Below are 21,954 nucleotides of genomic sequence, written 5' to 3' on the forward strand. Positions count from 1 at the left end.
CCAGAAGCATGTGAAGGAGTTGAGGTGCCTCCACAAGTGCCACAGCAGATGGCTTTGCTGGCCCCAGTAAGTCCTCCTTATTAAAATTATTATTATTTCCCTAACTTTTACCGCTGCACATTTCGAATTATTTTTACTTATTTTTTACTGTGCCTATCTCCTAATTGTTTTCCAACTCCTCGTTGTTCTATCTGTTTCCTAAATTCTTCTTCTCCCAGCATTATCCTATTTACTTATTTTCTGTATTTCAGTAAGCTTTCCCTCTCCCCTTATATATCTTGTGGACCGGTACTGTTAGACTCAAAGAACCCATTTTCGGTCAGGTGTACTCTACTGTGCAGATTGCATGACCAAGTAAGACAAATATTCGATGCATGTTATTGAGAAGATTTGTTTTTCTTGCACATGCTCAAACAGTAAAACAGGAAAGTGGCCGTGGTCATTGTGGACCTGCCAATATTGTATATGTATTATTATCGTAATATACCAGCATTTGATGACAGTGCAGCATGGCTGGAAGTATGAGGACAGCCCCATTCCATTTTCCAACTAAGACCATATGTTCTTCATTGACAAATTATGCCAGCCCGTCATTGCACTGCAATGCCTCAGATTCATCATAGCTATAACCCTCCAATACAAAAAGGGTTTGGTTGGCTTGACTACCTGGCCTTTCAAACATTGCCAACCAACAAAATGCCAAATTGATATTTTGATAGTAGATACTGTAACCAAACTATACTGATGCACTGTGGTTTTATATTGCTAAAAATAATATTAAGGGGAGGCACATCTGGTATCTAAAAATTGTAATGTTTTTTCTAGCTGCACAGACCACCACTGGTAGTGAGAGCACCAGTGGAGCAAATGCAGCTATGGCAGTCAAGAGGGGCTCTTGCTGCTACAGGGATGGGCTGTGGTAAGTCATATTGCTTGCTTATTGGCAATTAGTGTTATACTTACTGCAAGGGCGTTGACTCAAGAGTAATGACCCTGCTTTAGCAAATACAGCTGGACGTGAGTAGTTAATGGCCTCCTCTATTTGCAACTTAGAAGACAACAAAGGTTCTTAATGAACTTTAACAACAATAGGTTGATTGAAAAGGGAAAAGAGGATGAAAGAAGAAAAAATAGATGAAATGTAATATGAGTGAAAGGATGTGTGGGTGAAATGATGAATATAGGTGGGTGATAGGATGCATGGGTGTGTGAAGAATGGATGAAAGAGTATACGCTGGAAGTATGCCTGCCTGAGTGGGGGAAAGGACGCCTTTCTTGGTTGGTTGAAGCAGGATGGGTGAACGGGTGAATAGGTGAGAGGATTTGTGGGTAGGTAAATGGATGTTGGTGAAGGGTTTGTTAAGAGCCATGATTGAATGGATGTATATATATATGGATGCATGCTTTTCAATGGCGAAAGACTAGATGAGAGAATGCAAAGCTTAAACGGTGTATGTCAAAGCCAAGGGTGAAGAATACTAGAATAATAAAATTAAGAATGGATAATTAATTTATAGATTAAGAAAGAACTGAGCTCTTCTGGATAGGTGTGAGCTCACCTACTTCACTTGCTTGGAATAGTTTTATCAAAGCTTTCATTCTCAGGTTTGGGTAGTATTTCTGTCCATTCCATTTACTTACAGTATTTTCTCAGTGAGGCAGATGTTCTGTATCCCACCCATCCTCAGTTATCACCTCCCTCCCTACCCATGGCATTTCACCGGTGCCACCCATGATGGCCTAAATGCTGCATGGTTTAATTTGGCCCTATAGTGTTGGCTCAGCAATGTTCATTCGCTTCAGTTAATATGGCAATTTCAAAGTTTTCAATGCATAGAAATGCGAAAACAAGGTGTGTTTGCCTACCCTTCGGGTGCCCACTCAGTCACTTCATAGTACTTCACTCCTTTATTCTTTCCTAAGTTCTGTCCCAGCCTTACCAAACTTTGAAAAATCCATCCTTGGCATGCACCACTTTTTTTGGGCAAGGTGATATATTTCACCATGTCATTCATAACGAATTTATGCCTGTTCACATTTTTCCCTTTCAACATCTGTTAACCACAGCAATTCACTTTCCAAAGCTTAGGCACATGACGATCATTGACATAACACTATTCTATAGTAAAATGTCTACATACCTGGCCTAATCCCTCTAACTTACAATGCAGAAGAGTAAGTTTTCTTTACTTACTGCCAAGCAAACGTATTTGATGGAAAAAATTAATGAAGAGGATGGGGAAGGGAGAGGCCAAAGTAAGAATAAGTAAGTGCCTTGCCTTTTGGGGATGGGATAGTCTGTGGCAAACATGCCAAATACAATCTATATCCCGTTTCCATATCATTTTCCTGTACTGCAGCGCATCACCTTTCCTACTGTCTACTTACGGCTGACAGGATGTCCGCATGCTATTATATGTGACATGTATCATTGATTATTATTAATCTGCCTTGTAGTCAGGGTAAAATTGAAAGGCCATTTGGAGAAGTGCAAGGCCATTGAAATAATATAATTGTTTATTACAGCTGAAAACTGCATGCAGAGAGTAGCAAAATACAACTAACAAGTATGACTAGAGCGCCAGCTAGCATGCCTCTATTAATTTAGCATAAGAGAGAGAATACTTGTACTCCATGGTGCAAAATGCTTTGCTCATTAATGAGAGGTAATATATTTTTATTCTTCCACAAAAAGTGTCTGTTTAGTTTTTTTGCTGGGAAATTCTTCAAAAGAAAGAAAAGCTGTTTTTTCAAACTGGTGTGCTGTTTATTCTGCCCTAATACCTTTCAAATGTTTAATGTATTTGACATTTGCCTTTAGTTTTATGTGAGGCATGTGTGGGTAATGGATGTGACTCTAATCACATTGAAATCAAATGGCTCTAGAGGACCAGCAATGTGCTGCTACTGTGCCACTACATAATTTTAAACACGGGTCGACCAGACTTGAAGCTAGTATAAAATTGGTCTGAGTTGTATTAGTCGGACAATCGACCCAATGCGTAGGTAGAGTTTAAAGACTAGAGAGATGCTCTGGGGGATTTTAAGAACCTTTCTCAAGAAGTTATATTTCTTCTTTACCACTCTCTTTAACTTTTGTTTGGTGGACTTGTTGTGGATGGAGAGTGTGGGAATTATGGGAGTTGGGACCGGGGCAGTTTGTTGGACGTTTGGACATTGGTTGGGGATGTGGAGATTTGTATGGGGGAGAGGGGTGGGGAGTTGTGGGTAGAAGGGGTGGGCTTTAAAATACTGTTCAATACTGTTCAAAAGGGTAATAAATATTTATTTTACTTTACTTATTCCTCACATTTTAAATGTTCCACTTTTCACTGCTGCCTTAGTACAGCCTGTTTTTAAAGTATGTTATAAATATCAGTTATGTGGTACACTTGTCCTACTACTCTCCTACTCTCTGCAGTCTGCAACTATATTGGCCAATAAAGGGGGGTTGCCATTGCCTATGTTGCCTACAACAAAGATAAAGAGAGGGCTGCATGGCTTTCCAAGGTGCCATCTTATAGTAGTGGTAGTAGTAGCAGGTTAGCTCACTAACAGTGAAAGCATCAGAACCGTGGTCCCACTCCTACCTAGGTGAGCTACAACTGTAGGATTAAGTAGAAGAAATATTCATTGCAGACAACTAAATTGAAATAAAAAAATTGAGTTAGTGGGTTATATATTATTATATCATAGATTGACAAAAAAATGAGACCAGACTACTACGCATCAAACTATAATTAAAACTAACATTATGAGATATCCAAATTGTGAAGTGGACTCAAAGTCTGGAGTAGACAAGGTTAAGTGTTTAAGCAACACAATGCCTGAATAATGATGGTGAAGAATTATGTTCTTCTATATATGAAAAATAACTATCCCTTTATGGGTGGGTGGAAAAATGGGCCCAAACTGAAGATCCTGCAGTGAGTTGACGCTGATTTCACCAAATCCTCCTCACCAAGTTTGTGATCAATTATTGGTGTACATTAATTTACACCTCAATAAATCACACAGCCCATGGAAGCTGTTTAGGTGTTTGAAGAGTAGATGGAAAAGGGGATTTAAGGAAAAGTGTAGTGTGACAAAGACAGACACTACAAAAAGACAATATTCATCTGGGGAATGAGCAGCCAAACATCATCAATCTGGAAATGAAGAAATGGGTTTGACACAGTTTAGGTAAATGCATTGCAAACAGTCCATCAGCTGATGATGTCACATATTACATCATTCATGACATTCATTTTTTTTGTTTTTAACATATTTTTATTGCCATTTCAAGATTCCAATAACAGGATGCACTTGCAAATAGGTGCATCAGGCATCTTCGTATCACCCACAGTAACAATCCAGTCACAAGCCTCCATACCCGGAAAACAGTCCTTACATATAATAATCCTTGCTCGCCCGCATCTATCTGTGTCCCCTGACGCCCAGACCACACCACCCGCATCCACCACAAATTCTTGCAGCGTTCCGCCCACCAGTTCCGCCCCCCGTTTCCTTGTCGAGGTGAAAGTGGACACCGGGAAGAACAATACAAGCATGAGGGAGCTCCATCTCATAATCCCGTAGGAGTGCAACTAACCTAATATCTCTACCAATTTAACTCCCCCTCCCCCCTCCCACACACTAAGTATGAGTTATTATCTATATGAATTCATATAGATAATAGTTCATACTTAGTGTGTTATAAAATCACTCTTACAACTATACAGTTATCCATACAGTCACTCATACAATCACTGAGTCTTATGTATACTTATTTATATACAACAACTGACACATACACTGGCTTTTATTTTTCTAGTTTGTTGAACATGTACCATTGATACATATATTTGCTCATCGCCACACCCATAAAGATATTCACTCACCCAAACAACTGTTATGACATGTAGTTTTAACTTCATATGCCTACTGAATCAACTATTCACACATCTTTGGGCAGTCAAACACCCCCCACCGAACCACACACACATTCACTCTCCCATACAAATACTCAGTTAGCTAATCAATAAATAATATAGACTTTCACATAGCTAGTAACCAACTAGTGCAGCAGTTTACACAAAAACTGACAAAGTGATACAGATATTCACACAGTTTAGTCACTATCCAATATATTTAGTGAGACACTATAAATTAGTCAAGTAAACAGTCAATCACACTGCTACTAAATCCTCCGTCCAGATATTTATATTTATATATCCACTCATTCTTCAATGCAAATTGCTATATATATAATACATATTTAAATAACGAACCAAACCACATTCTCTGGATGATGTCATCAGTGATGTCATCAGTGATGTCATTTGAGATGTCATGAGTGATGTCACTGACCATGTCATGAATGATGTAGTATGTGACATCATCAGCAGTGGATTGCGGGCGCCTGAGATGTAGTTAGTACACTGACTATATCGGAGGAATTTCAATGGTTTTGTTCGAGTGAAATGTCCAGCTAACTATAACACTCCTAAAACTATTTTTTTTTTCAGTGATTTTCTAAGGTTTTTTAAATGCTAATTCCTAATTACATCAGGCCTGAAACCTATGTTTTTTTCAGTGTATATATATATACATATATATATCACCAAAACAACTCCATTTACCGGGGCCCCCGATCCTGCAGGGCGGGCTCTGACGCCAGGAATGGAGATCCTGGTAACTTGAAACTGCCACCTCACACAAAGAGCCCAACACCGACTTCTTGACAGGCAGACTTTATTCGTCAAAATGCGGAGGAAAAGCAAACACACTGATATACCTTACGCGTTTCAGCCAACAGCCTTGATCACAGGTGAGTGTGTTTAACATTGTAGTCCAAGTGGTCATGTGACTTGCTGAATTAACCACAAGCCCCAGAATGCAGTGTTCTTTCTAAGTTCATTGCGACATAGCACATTCATGAATTCTGCTGAATAGCGTTTTATAGCAATGTCCCAATGTTCAGAATTCGTGCAATTTATTTAGCATAGTGCAGGTTCCTCCGCATTACCTTAATAATTGCATGCCATGTGGTGCCTTCAGAGAGAGAAATATCCCTCTCTTCTCCCTTTCTCGATCAGAACAGTGCCAAATTGCTGTAGAAATCCTCTGTGCTGGCGCTTCTGAGAGCGGATCATGCCCCCTCAATTATATATATATATATTATCTACTGGCGGTCGCCAGTAGATAGTTATAGTTAGGACCTATTTTCCATAGGAAATCTGCAACATTCTATTTGGAATATCTTTGGCGCTGATTGACGAATCTTCGTGAAATTCTCCAAACTTTGGCTCCGCTCCTACCCTGAAAGGTTTGCGTTAATCCGTGAAGCGGGGGCTGAGAAAAAAGGGGGGTCCCAAAACGAGTTTTCCCCATGCAATTTCCCATAGGATCTGTTGTCGCAGCTACAGCCCGAACCGCTGGATGGAATGACACCAAATTTGGCAAAGAGGTAGTCCTCAGTTTGGACTCGTGCCTTTTGCATATTTGGTGTGAATCTGTTCAGTAGTTCCTGAGAAAATTAGGGTAAAATAGTTAGTGATATCTATGGCCGGGGAGGATCCGCGGACCGTACCCGCACCGTAAGCGCACCCTCCCCGAACGGAGCGTGCACCCTCCCGAATGCTAAGTCGAGCAGCTCTCTACATTCGAAACCAGGAACTATTGGCGGCCATTTTCTGCCTCGGTAGAAGCGAGGCTGAAGATGGAAGGAGAATAAGTGAGTAAAAGATATAAAGGGGGCAGAGTGGAAATACTCTGATCCTCTGCATCTGCTTAGGGGGTCCCAGAAGGACCCCCTGTGGCCCCCCTTTTTAAAAAAAAAAAGCGGCTAAATGCGCCACGGTGCGCGCATCCTATCGCGTTGGATGCACGGATTCTCTCGCGGTGGGGGCGCGGATCCACTGCAACGTTTTTTGAAAAACGACAAGAAATCATTGGTTGTATGACAACCTTCTACACTGAAAGGTAGGGTGTATATTTTTGTTTTTTTAAAGGTATGATTGTTATTGGTTAACAAAAACAGATTGTAAGGAACATTATTTACGATAAGCTGATATGTTGAAAAGTCAAGCACACTTCCTGTCTTGTGTAGGAACCTTGTGTGCTGAACTTGTGACCTGTGAGCTCAGTGCAGTGTTCCATGACCTGTTTCTATGGTAGCAGGCAGAAGGCAGATTGGGGGAAGGGTTGAAATGTATTTCAGTTGGAAAGGGTTGAAATGTTTAACCAATAGAAATGTGTGTTTGCTTTTGAGTTTATGTGCGAAGGATTGTGATTTGATGTTTACATGTATATGTGTGGAAAATGAAAGGGAAACTTTTTCATTCTTTGATTTTGCTGAGAGGTGCACAGTGCAAAGAAGATTCTGTAAAAGAAAATATAGTGAGTGATTGATATACTCCTTAATCTACAAAAGAAATTGAAAGATGAGTTATTTAATTGTGAGGGGATGTATGTAGACTATTTTGATTTTAATCAGACTAATGTATTTTTCCTGCTAAAGTGTAGGGAGTACTTTTTTTCTCTACAACATGTGTGCATGTAGAAACCATTCTGTGATAGGCATTTGTGTTTTTCATGTGTTTGTAGACAGATAACTGAGCAGTTTTTATATTTTGGTAGAATTAGAAACCAGTCATTGTTTATGAATTTGTGAAATGAGTTATGTTATGTTTCTGTACTAAAATGTAGTACTACTTCTAGATGAAGAAATGTGTTTTGATATAGTGCACGGGATAGTGTTGTTTGTCTAGAATCACACAGTGAGTCTGAGTGCATTTGGGAACCACTGTGAGAGAAGCATTTGGTAACATTGTGTATTTGCTGACAGATAACTGTTTTAAAACCAGTCAGGTTGTCAAGTTTTAGTAGCATTAGAAGACAGTTATGGCTTATGCTTTCATTAAATGAGTCAGGCATTGACAGTAAATTGCAGTCGTGAAATATGTAGATTGTGTGCAGTTCCCTTACCACTTGCACTGTAGTGAATGAGTTTTGGTAAACTCATAGGGATAGTGGTGCTTGTCTAGAATCCCACTGTGAGTTAGTGTGTATTTGGGATCAGTGTGAGAGAATCATTTGGTAACATCGTGTATTTGCTGACAGATAAGTGTTGTAAAACATGTCATGTTGTCAAGTTTTAGTAGCATTATAAGACAGTTATGGCTTATGTTTTCATTATATGAGTCAGGCATTGACAGTAAATTGCAGTTGTGAAATATGTAGATTGTGTGCAGTTCCCTTACCACTTGCACTGTAGTGAATGAGTTTTGGTAAACTCATAGGGATAGTGGTGCTTGTCTAGAATCACACTGTGAGTTAGTGTGTATTTGGGATCACTGTGAGAGAAGCATTTGGTAACATCATGTATTTGCTGACAGATAACTGTTTTAAAACCTGTCATGTTGTGAAGTTTTAGTAGCATTAGAATCCAGTCTTTGCTTATGCGTTGATTAAATGAGTCATGCTTTGACACTGATGTGCTGTACTTCAATATGTAGATTGTGTGCAGTACCATTAACTCTTCTAGACTAGTGAATGAGTTTTGGTAAACTCCTAGGATAGTGTTGCTTGTCTAAAATCACACTGTGAGTCTGTGTGCATTTGGGTAAGGATTGTGAGAGAAGCATTTGGTAACATCGTGTATTTGCTGACATATACCTGTTTTAAAACCGGTCATGTTGTGAAGTTTTAGTAGCATTAGAAGCCAGTCTTTGCTTATGCTTTGATTAAATGAGTCAGGCTTTGACACAAAAGTGCAGTCCTGAAATATGAAGATTGTGTGCAGTCCGCTTACCACTTCCACAGTAGTGAATGATTTTTGGTAAACTCCTAGGTATAGTGGTTGTTGTCTAGAATTACACTGTGAGTCTGTGTGCATTTGAGAACCACTGTGAGAGAAGCATTTGGTAACATTGTATATTTGCTGACAGATAACTGATTTAAAACCTCTCATGTTGTCAAGTTTTAGTAGCATTAGAAGCTAGTCTTTGCTTATGCATTGATAAAATGAGTCAGGGTTTGACACTAAGATGCAGTACCATGTACTATTCTGTTTACTGTGGCAGAACTGAAAATTTAAAAGTTTTACCTAAGCACTGTCCTAGAAGTAGTCTGATTATTTAGTCAGTTTCTAAGTACCAAATAGACTGCTTCAAATGTCTATGCAGTATGCATGTTGTGTTCTAACATACTATAGACTTGTCTTTTACACCTTCAATTCCCTAGTCAGTATCCATACACTTCCAGGAAACATCCTGTCAATTCCTTTGCAGTCCTCTAGAAACCCATTCAACAGTATGTACTAATCCATTCACTGTGCCAAAACCCAAAGACTTATAAATTCACCAAGACACTCTCTTTCCAGTACTCTTATGATTCAGTCACTGCCTAAGTATTCATGCACTGAGCCAGGTCTTAGCACATGGACTTCTTCAAACCCCTATCCACTATGCATGCAGTCCTCTAACCACCTACACAATTGTCTTTCTCACCTTCAATTCCCTAGTCAGTATCCATACACTTCCAGGAAATACCCTGTCACTCCCTTTGCAGTTCTCTAGTGACCCATTCAGCACCATGTACTAATCCATTCACTGTGCTAAAACCCAAACACTTATAAATTCACCAAGATACTATCTTTGCAGTACTCTAATCATTCAGTCACTGCCTAAGTAGTCATACACTGAGCCAGGCCTTAGCACAAGGACTGTTTCAAACCCCTATGCACTATGCATACAGTCTTCTAACCACCTAGAGACTTGTCTTTCACACTTTAAATTTCCTAGTCAGTATCCATACAGTCCAGCACTTGTGACTGCTTTTGCACTCCTCTAGTGACCCATTCAGTACCAAGTACTAATCGATTCACTGTACGAAAAGCCTAGCACTTATAAATTCACCTAGGCACTCTCCTTGCTGTACTCTAATCATTCAGTCAGTACCCAAGTAGTCATGCAGTGAGCCAGGCCTTAGCACATGGACTGCTTTAAATGCCTATGCAGTATGGATGCAGTCCTCTAATCACCTACACAGTTGTGTTTCACACCTTCAATTCCCTAGTTAGTATTCATACTCTTCTAGCAAACACCCTGTCACTCACCCAGTGTGTCTCCTTATAGTACTGTAATAATTTAGTCAGTTAGCATGTAGTCTTTTAGTGAGGTAGGCTTTAGGGCATGAACTGCTTCAAAGTAGTATGCACTATGCATGTAGTGTTTTAACGATCGTCACACTTGTGGTTCAGGGCTATAGTTTCTTAGTCAGTTTTTATATAAAATGTGTTTGTACAGTAATGGAAAAGTATAAATTTGAAAGTTATTAATGTACATTTATTTGTGATTCTTTTTTACAGATACAGAACAGGAGTGTTTCTCATCTGTTTGCACTCTTCTCGTGCAAGATTGTTTGGATGAAGGGTCCTTAGGTGTTTCATCATACTTGCTGTGCCGCACGAGTATTTTTTGTTAGGATCCCCTCGTAACAGAACTCTTTGGCACATCTTGCGAATGAAGAAGGTGGCATTGGTCTTTATTTGCCCCTTGGAAAAAGTTAAAAATGTCTTCACCACTGAAGAAAAACGTTGTGAGCGTGGTGCCTTCTGCAAAAAAAAATCCTCAGATTCGGTAAATATTTTAAAGCGGTAACATTTACAGTTTTTGTAAGTTAAACTTATAAAATTTTGTTAGCTGTATACATTTTATATATCTGTTATTTTTTTTCTTGTGGTATTTTGTTGAGAATACCATGTTGTTTTTTTTTTAACAATCTTTCTGAATTTCCAGGTCTGTCGTCGACATCCGTGGTTCCCACAGGAGTGTTCCGCCTTGTTGTTTTGTATTATTGTTGTTATATATTGTTTATTAGTTTATTGTTTATATTCATGTTAATAAAAAATAAAGTTTGAAAATAGTTTATCGTTTATATATTTATTATTATAAAAAATAAAGTCTGAAAATAAAATTAATAATGTTTTTGGTTGTTCTCTTAACTGCTGTGTGACTCTTTCTTGTTCTTATTACTGTTATTTGATGGAGTCCACCATGGTGTTAAATTTTGGGGCACTTATCGCTGGAATACTGGTGATATCTGCAGTTTGCACCAACTTCTGAATAGTGTGTTAGATTTATCTCAACGTTACTTCCGTTAAAGTGCTGATAATGAAATGGAGAGTAGCCGTTCCCGTGCAAAAAGACACGCGGTGCACCTTTGCGATTTATTCTAAATACTAAAATCCTGTATTGTATTGCACTGAGGTATTGGCTGCACTTACAGTGTACACACAAAATCTATTAAGAAATCTCATTGTATTTATATTGATTGGGAATAGTTCGTCAGGTGCTGGATCTTGACGATATACACTGCTCAGTTAGTATATTGTTGTGCACACGAAAAAAATCACATCACAACTTTCCCACCAATTGCAATGCGAAACAAATTCCGGCGATAAGACACCTTAGCACCTGCTTTCTGCTGGTGTTAAGCAGGACAACTACCTGCACCATGAAAGGGAACACAGCCAAGAGCCACACCAGAACACCGACAGATGCCATAGAGTCAATGAGCATGATACAGGGATACCCATGAGGGCAAGAAGACTCCTCTCAACAAGTGCAGGACCGCCAATGCCCCCCAAACCCACATCTTAGTAAGTGTGTCCCTGTGGTCATTGTCTTAGCATGATAGGCACGAGCCCTGCAACATCACAGTGTGCTGTCACCTCAGCATTGGCAGTGAGCCTGGATGTGTAGCTACGTACGCATCCTCCTGCATGCACAACTGGCGTGTGCTGGTCTGTCGTTCACAGGTCAGTGCAGGGGTGTGCCTATCCGGCAAGGGGAACGGTGTGTCTCGGACATGTCCGTGTACAGGAAGTGCGGTAAGTGTGTCTCTGTGTTCTGGTGTGGCCTGTTACAAGAGCCGAAGCAGTCGATGTTGTAAAGTGGCATGCACCACCTCCAAACGGCACTGTGATGTTGTAGTTGGAATGTAGCAGGAGATGCGCAAATAGGCGTTACAATGACATGCCGTATGAGTGCACCAGATACAACAGCTCACCGTACAAAAGTGTGGGGGCTGTGGGAGGGAGGAGCAGCCATTTGGCAACATAGCACACAGTGAACTCGACCATGTGCCACATGCTGGGCATCTCATCCATGTTGACCACGGTGGCAGACATCCCACAACACCAACGAGTGGCCTTTGTACACATCCTCTATGAATGCAGCGTGGTTTTCACTTCTATGCTCGTTCAGTGGTGTGATGTTGGCGGGTTGTGTGATTTGTGCTCCTTGTTGGTGTGTTTCATTTTGGCCATTGTTAGTCTATATGTGTGTTGTACTTAATTGTGCATTTGTGCCATTCTGCCCATTTCTCCCGCTCCCCCACCCCCTGCTTCTTCCTCTTCCTAGTGCTGTTGTGTCTATAATTTTGTTGCTGCACACATAAATACATGTAAAGAATAAATTAGAATACTTCCTTGATTCTTTTAGGTTTCAAAACTTCTCTAATGGTTTCTTTTTAATTTTCCATATGAACCGTTTTTTTTTATATTCAACAACACATAGAAGTCAGAAGTGCAATGTATTCTATCAACACACTTTCTAGAACATTCTACAATACGTGCAGGTTAAAAGTTCATCAATTTTTTAAAACTTTACGATATTTTGTTGTAACATTTTCTTGAACATTTAACGACACGTGCTGGTTAAAAGTTGACGATTGTTTTAAGTTCGAACAGTGCCTTCCAAATGCAAGTAGCAGGTGTGGGTGAGCTGAGCAAATTTTATCCTATGATATGTACTCCACGTTGAAACTGCTTTTTCTTAACCTATGACAAAGATGCTTTTCCACAAAACTAATGTGCACCCTACTTTTAAAAAAGAATGTTTTCATGATATCTTCAGAGATAAGTTATAGTTAGGTATTAGCATTGAAAAAACCTTTGAAATTCACTGAATAAATCATAGGTTTCATGCACGTTATAGTTAGGAATTGGCATTTAAAAAACCTTTGTAATTCACTGAAAAAAACAAAGGTTTCAGGGGCGTTATAGTTAGGAATTGGCATTTAAAAAACCTTAGAAATTCACTGAAAAAACCATAGGTTTCAGGGGATTTATAGTTAGCTGGACATTTCCCTCGTACAAAACCCTAGCAATTCCCCTGTTATAGTTAGTTCAGCTAACTATAACTCGCGCCCCCGCAATGCACAGCTGATCACGTCACATAATACATCACTCATGACATGGTCAGTGACATCACTGATGACATCTCAAATGACATCACTGATGACATCACTGATGACGTCATCCATTGAGTTAGTGTTTCTGAACAGTTTTAATATGTTTAATATATATAGGGAAAGGCCTGTTGAAGAATAAGTGGGTGTACAAGTGTGTGAATGGGTGATTTCCTAGGTGCGTAACTGACTCTAGAAGTGAGTCATTAAATGTATCTTACTGCAGACTAGTGACTAAACTGTGTTAAAATCTGTATCTGTCTGTTGGTGTATAAGCGGCTGCATGGTTTTGTGAATAGCAATATGAGTGTCTCTATGGGCTATTGATTGGTTGTCTGAGTATCTGTATGGGTGCTTGAGTATATGTGTGGGTGGGGTGTGTGTGACTCGGTGCATAGATGTGTGAGTGGGTGCTTCTATGGGTGCATGGTTTTATGAGTGCAACTGTGATGGACTGTATGGTTGGGTGAGTGTATGTAAGGGTGTGTTAGTGATTAAATGTATATCTCAGTTGTACATGTGACAGTAACTACATATGTGAAACACAGTGTATATGTGTATAAGAGTAAATAACTATTATATGTGAGAGTGTGTGATTGCGGAACTGGCTGTATGGATGAGTGTGTGCTTGTACTAGTAATTGAATAAGAGTGTCAAACTTTTTTAGTATTTTTATGAGTAAGTGAACTTGAGTGTGTTTAACTGTATAGGTGAGTCAATCGGACTGTGTTAAATTATTTGCACAACTGACTAGGTGTGTCAGTACCTCAATGGATGATTGGCAGTGTGTGAGTGTCTATATATGTGTATAAATGCATATGATAGTCTTGTACGGAGTGACTGTAAGTATGAGTGACTGTACAGGTGAGTGAGTGGAGGTGCATGTAGACCTAAGAGTCAATGAGTGGGTATGTAGTTATTGGTATTAGAGTATCTATGGTTTTCAAAATGGCCATCTGAAATTTTGAGTTGGTGTATCAAAAGTTATATTAGGGTGTGAGAAGGTGTACTAATTTATCACATAGATGATGTCATCAGTGATGTCATCAGTGATGTCATTTGAGATGTCAGCAGTGATGTCATCAGTGATGTCACTGACCATGTCATGAGTGACGTAATATGTGATGTCATCAGCAGTGCATTGCGGGGGCGCGAGTTATAGTTAGCTGAACTAACTATAACAGGGGGATTTCTAGCGTTTTGTACAAGGGAAATGTCCAGCTAACTATAACGCCCTTGAAACCTATGTTTTTTTCAGTGAATATATATATATATATATATATATATATATATATATATATATATATATATATATATAGATATATGTATTACCTACTGGAAATCCGCAACATTCTATTTGGAATAACTTTGGCGCCAGCACCGGTCCGCTCCTATTCTGAAAGTCTTGGGATGATTCGTGTAGCGGGGGCTGAAAAAAAAGGGGGGTCCCAAAACGTGTTTTCCCCATGCAATTTCCCATAGGCCCTTTGCCGCAGCTACAGCCCGAACTGCTGAACGGATTTGCACCAAATTTGGCAGAAAGGTAGACCTGAAACATGCACTTTTAATACCAGCAGCAGACTTCCCTGGTGAACAGTAGCTTTACTACAGTGATCTAATGAGCAACTAGAGTGCTAACATTCTGAATTTATGGCAAATGTGTGACACATCTGAATGCCTTCTTGATGGAATCAAAGTAAAAAACTGAAAGTATTTCCTACTGAGGTGACTGTAGTAAATGAGTAAATTAGGAAACTTCATAACAAATAAGTCTCCCAAGATGGCCACCAGAGACAAAAGAGCCCAAATGTAGCACAAATATCACCCAGATGTAGCCCAAGTATAGCCCAATGACAGAATGTCCCAGAGTGTTCTAACGAACAACTAGAGCGCTGACAGTCTTACTTATGACAAAAGTATGGCACACCTGAAGACATCTTGATTGGAATAAAGTGGTAACACTTAAAACATTTAATTTGCAAAGGAAACAATGAGGGGGTTCATTTTGCCGTAGAAATTATGATTAGTGCTGCAGAAAGAAAAATTAGGGCATATTTTGACTTCTCAAATCCTCTTCTATTTCATAAAAAGTATTCTGATATGCAGACTGAAACATGCACTTTGAATACCAGCAGCAGACTTCCCTGATGAGCAGTAGCTTTACTACAGTGATCTAATGAGCAACTAGAGTGCTAACATTCAGAATTCATGGCAAATGTGTGACACATCTGAATGCCTTCTTGATGGAATCAAAGTAAAAAACTGAAAGTATTTCCTACTGAGGAGACTGCAGTAAATGAGGAAATTAAGAAACTTCATAACAAATAAGTCTCCCAAGATGGCCACCAGAGACAAAAGAGCCCAAATGTAGCCCAAATATCACCCAGATGTAGCTCAAGTATAGCCCAATGACAGAATGTCCCAGAGTGTTCTAACGAACAACTAGAGCGCTAACAGTCTTACTTATGACAAAAGTATGGCACACCTGAAGCCATCTTGATTGGAATAAACTGGTAACACTTCAAACATTTAATTTAAAAAGGAACACAATGAGGGGGTTCATTTTACCATAGAAATTATGATTAGTGCTGAAGAAAGAAAAATTAGGGCACATTTTCAGTGACTTCTCAAATCCTCTTCTATTTCATTAAAAAATTCTGACATGCAGACTGAAACATGCACGTTTAATACCAGAAGCAGACTTCCGTGGTGAGCAGTAGCTTTACTACAGTGATCTAATGAGCAACTAGAGTGCTAATATTCAGAATGTATGGCAAATGTGTGACATATCTGAATGCCTTCTTGATGGAATCAAAGTAAAAAACTTGAAAGCATTTCCTACTGAGGAGACTGCAGTAAATGAGGAAATTAGGTAGCTTCATAACAAATAAATCTCCCAAGATGGCCACCAGAGACAAAAAAGCCCAAATGCAGCACAAATATCACCCAAATGTAGCCCACATGTAGCCCAATGACAGAAGTGTGCAAAACACTTCTTTTTTGTGTTTTTGCAGTTTTATATAGTGCAGACTTGTCAGGTATTGGAGTGCTTTACATGAGCATTGGTTACATCACACAAGATCAAATTCATTTTGGTTGTAGACATGGGGAGATTAAGTGATTTGACCAGAATCACATAACGTTGAGCTGAAGCAGAATCTCCAACCTGGTTCCCCAGTTGCAAAGTCTGCAGCTCTGGAAGTAACACCACATCCTCTCCCAAAATGCAACATTTAATCAAGTGGTCAACTGGATAAAAAAAACAAAGATAACAAATAATTTAAAAGTACTTTGTCGCTATTTGATAACTCAGAAAATATGTCCTCATTTTAGTTTTTTAGAGCACTAACCATAATTTTGATGCAAATAACACCCTCTCATATATGTAATTTCTAAAGGAAATGCTCTAGGTATTACAGTTTTGATTACATCAAGATGACGTCAGTCGTTCCACACTTTTGTAATAAATATAGCATGTTAGCAATCTAGTTGTTCATTAGGATACTGTTGAGAGGCAGAGGCCAGGGGCACGGACTCTGAAAATTGATGGCAGGTAGGAGGGTGCAGAGGCAATAGTTTGACCACACTGGGCAGGCAGGAAGGGCAGTGGCAGCACAACAGATTATGGAGGGCAGTGGAAAGGGGGGCAGGGGCAACAAACCAACAATACAAGACTGGCAAGAGAGGCTGTGGCAATATAACAGACCATTGTGGGCAGAAGGAAGAGGCAGTGGTAGTACAACCATACATGCCAACAGAACCGTTTCAGCCAGGAAACGCGCAATGTTTTTAAGCTCAAATGGTCTTTATTTGATCTGTCTCTTGTCTACAATCTCCTCTTTTTCAATGTAACTCAAGGGGGAAAATCAATACCCCAGTTTTTTTTCAAAATCTCCCTCTTACCAAGTTCAAAATGTTCGCAAGTATGGTACATTGGATCATGGTAGGCAGGAGGAATTGGGATAGGGACATGGACTCGGATAACAAAGGAGAGGAGGGACATGGAGAGGTGCACCAAACTGACCTTACAGGGCAGGCATCAGGGTTTGCAGCAGCACAATACACCACACAGGGCATGCAGGACTGGAGTGCAGCACAACAATCCATAGAAAGCAATAGGGAGGGGACAGGATTATGCACATGGACAACAGAGAACAGAGGGGAAAGAGGCAATGGTAGCTAGCTGACCATAATGGACAGACAGGAGAGAAAGCTGCAGCATAACAGAACATAAAGGGCTGGAGGGACAGATCAGGGGCATTACAATGGAATAGACAAGCCAGGAGGGAGGGAATAGGGGTCCGCACATGGAAACAGAGGGCTGGGGGCAGGGCAGGAGCAGCAAGATGACCATGGAGGTCCGGCCGCATGGGCACTAGTAACAAGACACACCATGGAGAGCAACAGTGAGACTATGATGGCATACACACAGACCATGGAAGGAAGGTGGGAGGGGGTCAGGGGCAGCTAGCTGACCACACAGGGAAGGTGGGAGGGGCAGTGGCTGCACAGAAGACCATGCATGGCAAGCGGGAGGGTTAGTGGCAGCACAATGGCTATGATGGGCAAGAAGGAGGGTGCAGGGGCATGCACAAAGGACCATGGAGGATAGAAGGGAGGGTCAGGACCTGGGCACAGACAAGAGAGTTCAGTGGAAGGGGCCTCTTAACAGACCGCGCTGGGCAGGCAGGAGGAGCAGTTGCAGCACAACAGACCAGGGAGGGCAGAAGGGTGTGGCAGTAAAATGGACCATGGAGGACAGGAGGAAGGGGATAGGGGCATGGCATGTGGACAGGCAGGATGGAGGTGGCAGGGACAGGTTACAGTCATCTGACAATGCTAGGCAGGCGGGAGGGGAGTGGCAGCTCAACAGAACACTCAGAGTAGATAGGAGTGGCAGGTCCATGGAACATGGTGGGCAAAAAGGATGGAGCAGGCGCATGCACAAAGACATCGGAGGGCATAGGGAAGGGGAATAGGGACAGCCATCTAAGCACAGAGGCTAAGCAGGAGGTCAATGATGGGGCATAGAATTGGGCAATGGAGGACAGAAGGAGTGGACTGGTACATCATGCTAAATGGAGGGCAGTGGCAGCACATCAAACCATGCATGGCAGGAGGGAGGAGGCTAGTCCATGGATTCAGACAATAGAGGATAGGGAGGAGGTGGATGGGGCAGCAAGCTAACTGTTCAGAGAAGGTGGGTCTGTGCGAACTACTTAAAATATGAACAAGCATGCAGCATAATCTCACTTTTATTCAGGAAGAAGAGGACGTTTGTGACTCTGGGCTCACTTGGCAGAAACACCCCCTGACCCTCCACCCCCCCATCACAAAATGTAATGCCCTTGAAAAGGGGAGGTGAGCGCAGTGTTATATAGAACATAGTCCTGAAAGAACGATTGAAAATGAAAACTAGATATAGTGTATGGTATAAACTATGCACCAAAAAGTGACACATATGATGAACCGGGGCGTGAAATATAATATGCAATACATTGTGCGCAATGACAGATTCATTGGAGAGCGCGAGATAGCACAGGCACTAGCGCGTGCTATGCGATATGTACCCTGGAGTGTAATATGCACAGGGCAGTGTTGTGTAACCTAACTAGTCTCTAAAGTTGTAATATAAAATATGTGCTGGGGAGTGTAACGTTGCATATGCATTGTGACCAAAGATATGGATCCCAGATTGTAATATGTATGGCATAGCGCTGTGTGTTATAACATAGGCATCGAGGAAGGCACGCTAGATGGGGCAATATAACCCGTGCGAAGGCAAGTGTGGCATGACATATTAACGGGGTGGTGTTACAGTGCACATGGGCTAGAGAGTGTCATAGCATACGCACTAGCTGGTGGAATACAACACAGAGGTGTATGGCTCTTGGTGGCACTGGTGGGTGAAACACAGCATTGGGCTCAGCCAGGAGCGCGCTGTGACTCTCAAGTGAAGTTCGTCTCCTTTCCAGAGAGTAAAATAAAAAGTATTACACATCCGGCGGTGGATGTGTGTTTTATTAACTGTGAGGGAGGTTTCTTGCATAGTTTTGGTCGAATTTTTGTCGAATCCGCTTTGAATGGCTTGGCGTGCGTGTGTATTAAATGTGCCCGTCAATAGCTACCTATGTTTGTATAAATAAACAACAAGGGTGTCTACTTGGAGAGTACACACCTGCGGGGGGGCTGGGATTAGGCACGGTAGGGCGTCAGACACGTCAGAGCTTCACTAGCGGTGTAAATACATTCCACGTGGATTCATTGTATGCATAGTCGCCTTTTAATGAATATCACGCAAATCGTCATGGTGATAGGTACATACGGTTTGTCCAGCATGTCCTAGGTGTTTCTATAAATATATTTAAAAATAATAAATTTAAAAAAGGCCGGCCCGGGGGATGGGGTCCCTGGGGCCATAAGTGGCCTGAGGAGGGGGGCAACGCAGCCCCCTTCCTAAAGATTTTTTTTTTTTAAAAGGCCATGCCCCGGGGGTTTCGGTCCCCGGGGCCGATTAAGGTCTTGGGAGGGGGGCCACGCGGCCCCCTTCCAAATTTATTTTTTTTCTTCAAAAAAAAAAATTGGGGGGGCAGGCCCTGGGAGATGGGGTCCCCAGGGCCCATAAATTAGAAAAAGAAAGGGGGCCACACAGCCCTCCTTCTTAAAAAAATAAAATAAATAAAAGACCGGCATCGTGCCAGAGGCCACGCCCCCTCCTTGCAGCACTCTGCAAACGCGCCCCCTGGCCAGTTGTAAGTTGGGGAATTAATTCCCCTTCAATACTGAGGGTCCCTGAGGGCCAACTAGCCCAACAGGTATCTCCAGTATGCGCCAGGGAGCTGCGTTGCAGACAGGTGTTCTGTGGCCACGCCCCTTTTTACACTTCTCTGCAACGCAGCTCTGTGGTGCTTACTGGAGGTACCTAGTGGGCTAGTTGACCCTAGGGACCCTTAGGATTCAAGTGGACTTAATCTCTAACTTAGAACGGCCACAGGGCGCGTTTACACAGTGGCGAAGGGAGGGGACGAGGCCTGAGGTGACGTGTGCAAACTCGCCCTGTGGCGCGTTTTAAGTTGGGGAAATAATTCCTGGTCAATCCTAAGGGGCCCTGGGGGCCAACTAGCCCACCAGGTGCTTCCAGTAAGCGCCACTGCTTTGCGTTGCAGAGAGGTTGTGCAGGTCGTGCCCCTTTTTACACCTCTCTGCAATGGCGCTTACTGGACGTACCTAGTGGGCTATTTCACCCCTAGGGGCCCTCAGGATTCAAGGGGACTTAATCTCCCAACTTAAAACGCCCACAATCAAGCTTACAAATTATAGTTGAACACCCACTCTCACTGTCTACCACCAAATGAATGATCTCAACAGTGACATTAATCACTCATATATCACTCATTTATACATTACTTGCCTGCTCCAATTCAGGCATAGTGGTACATTACTGATCATCTTTGATTCACACAACACACATTTGCCAGCCTTATAAATTCAAATATTCTGGACAGTCCTGCTAGGGGATGAAAGAAAGGAGAGGCACAGGATGGAGGCAGACATTATCTCTCCAATGTCCTTGAAGGGAATGGGAGGGGTGCATCTTCACTGCACACTGGTACAACTCCAATCCCCGGTCATATATGTGTCTAAAACGGTTGGGCAGTATTAGTCAGTCAGACAGAAAAAAAAGAAAAATAATATAATGTTCCCCTAGCTATATCTTTCTTTTTTTCAAAGTAGTTCAGTGATAAAAAGTTCTATGCTGGCCCAGGACTACTCAGTAATCAGGGAAGTAGAGTTTGTCCTCAAACCCAGGTGGTTTGCCCAGAAACTGATTAGCTAACATACTACCATGACCTGAGACTGACCAATCACCCTCATCCTCCTCCTGTCGTACTTCCAGTATGGTGTAATTCAGTGGTATAAAGTGCTGATTCATTTTGATCATGGTTAATCTCTCCACGTTTTGTGATGAAAGACTGATCCTTCTCACTGTGACAACTACACCGGCTGCCCTGAACACATGCTCAGCAGACGCACTGGCAAGCAGAAAAGCCAGATACTTTATTTTTGCCAGCCTGGTGAGCACTGGCCATTGGTGCCTCTTCCCATACCAATATACCAATGGGTTTGTATCCAGTTAGACCTCTGTTGGGTCATCCAGATAGGCCTGGACCATCCTCTCAATAGTTGTTGGTGCTCTATCTTGCTCGACTTCTTTTCCTTTACCGTTCTTGAAGTTGAAAGTTGCACCCTATGATTTCTGCCCGGGAGTGGGCCTCTAATTACTCGCCATTCTTTTTCTAGGTCGCTGGCTTGCTCAGCAATCCACATCTTGTAGTTTGAAACAACCCCGTCTGAAAAAGGAATGATAGTTGCCAGTAATTGTTTGTACCTTGGATTAAGAATTGTGGCATAGATGTAATGTTTGGATGCCACAATTTCTCTTTGCAGCCTTATATTAGCAGCCAAGTGAAGGATTAAACTCTCTACCAAGTATTGCACATCTGTTTTTTCATCCACACCTGTACACCTTTCAGACACCACCTTTAGCTGTTCCTGTAGCATATGCAACAACTAGATACCTTGGCACATGGTACTGTCCTCCTTGCTGAATTCCCATGTTAAAACTTTAAAAGGAAGTAGTATCCCTGTCAGGCATTGACTAGGCCCCATTGGTCCACCTCAATGATCATGCCTTTCACAGTTGCATTCCCTGTTTGC

This window comes from Triturus cristatus, chromosome 1_2 (assembly GCF_964204655.1).
Source record: "Triturus cristatus chromosome 1_2, aTriCri1.1, whole genome shotgun sequence".
In the NCBI taxonomy this organism is placed as follows: Eukaryota; Metazoa; Chordata; class Amphibia; order Caudata; family Salamandridae; genus Triturus; species Triturus cristatus.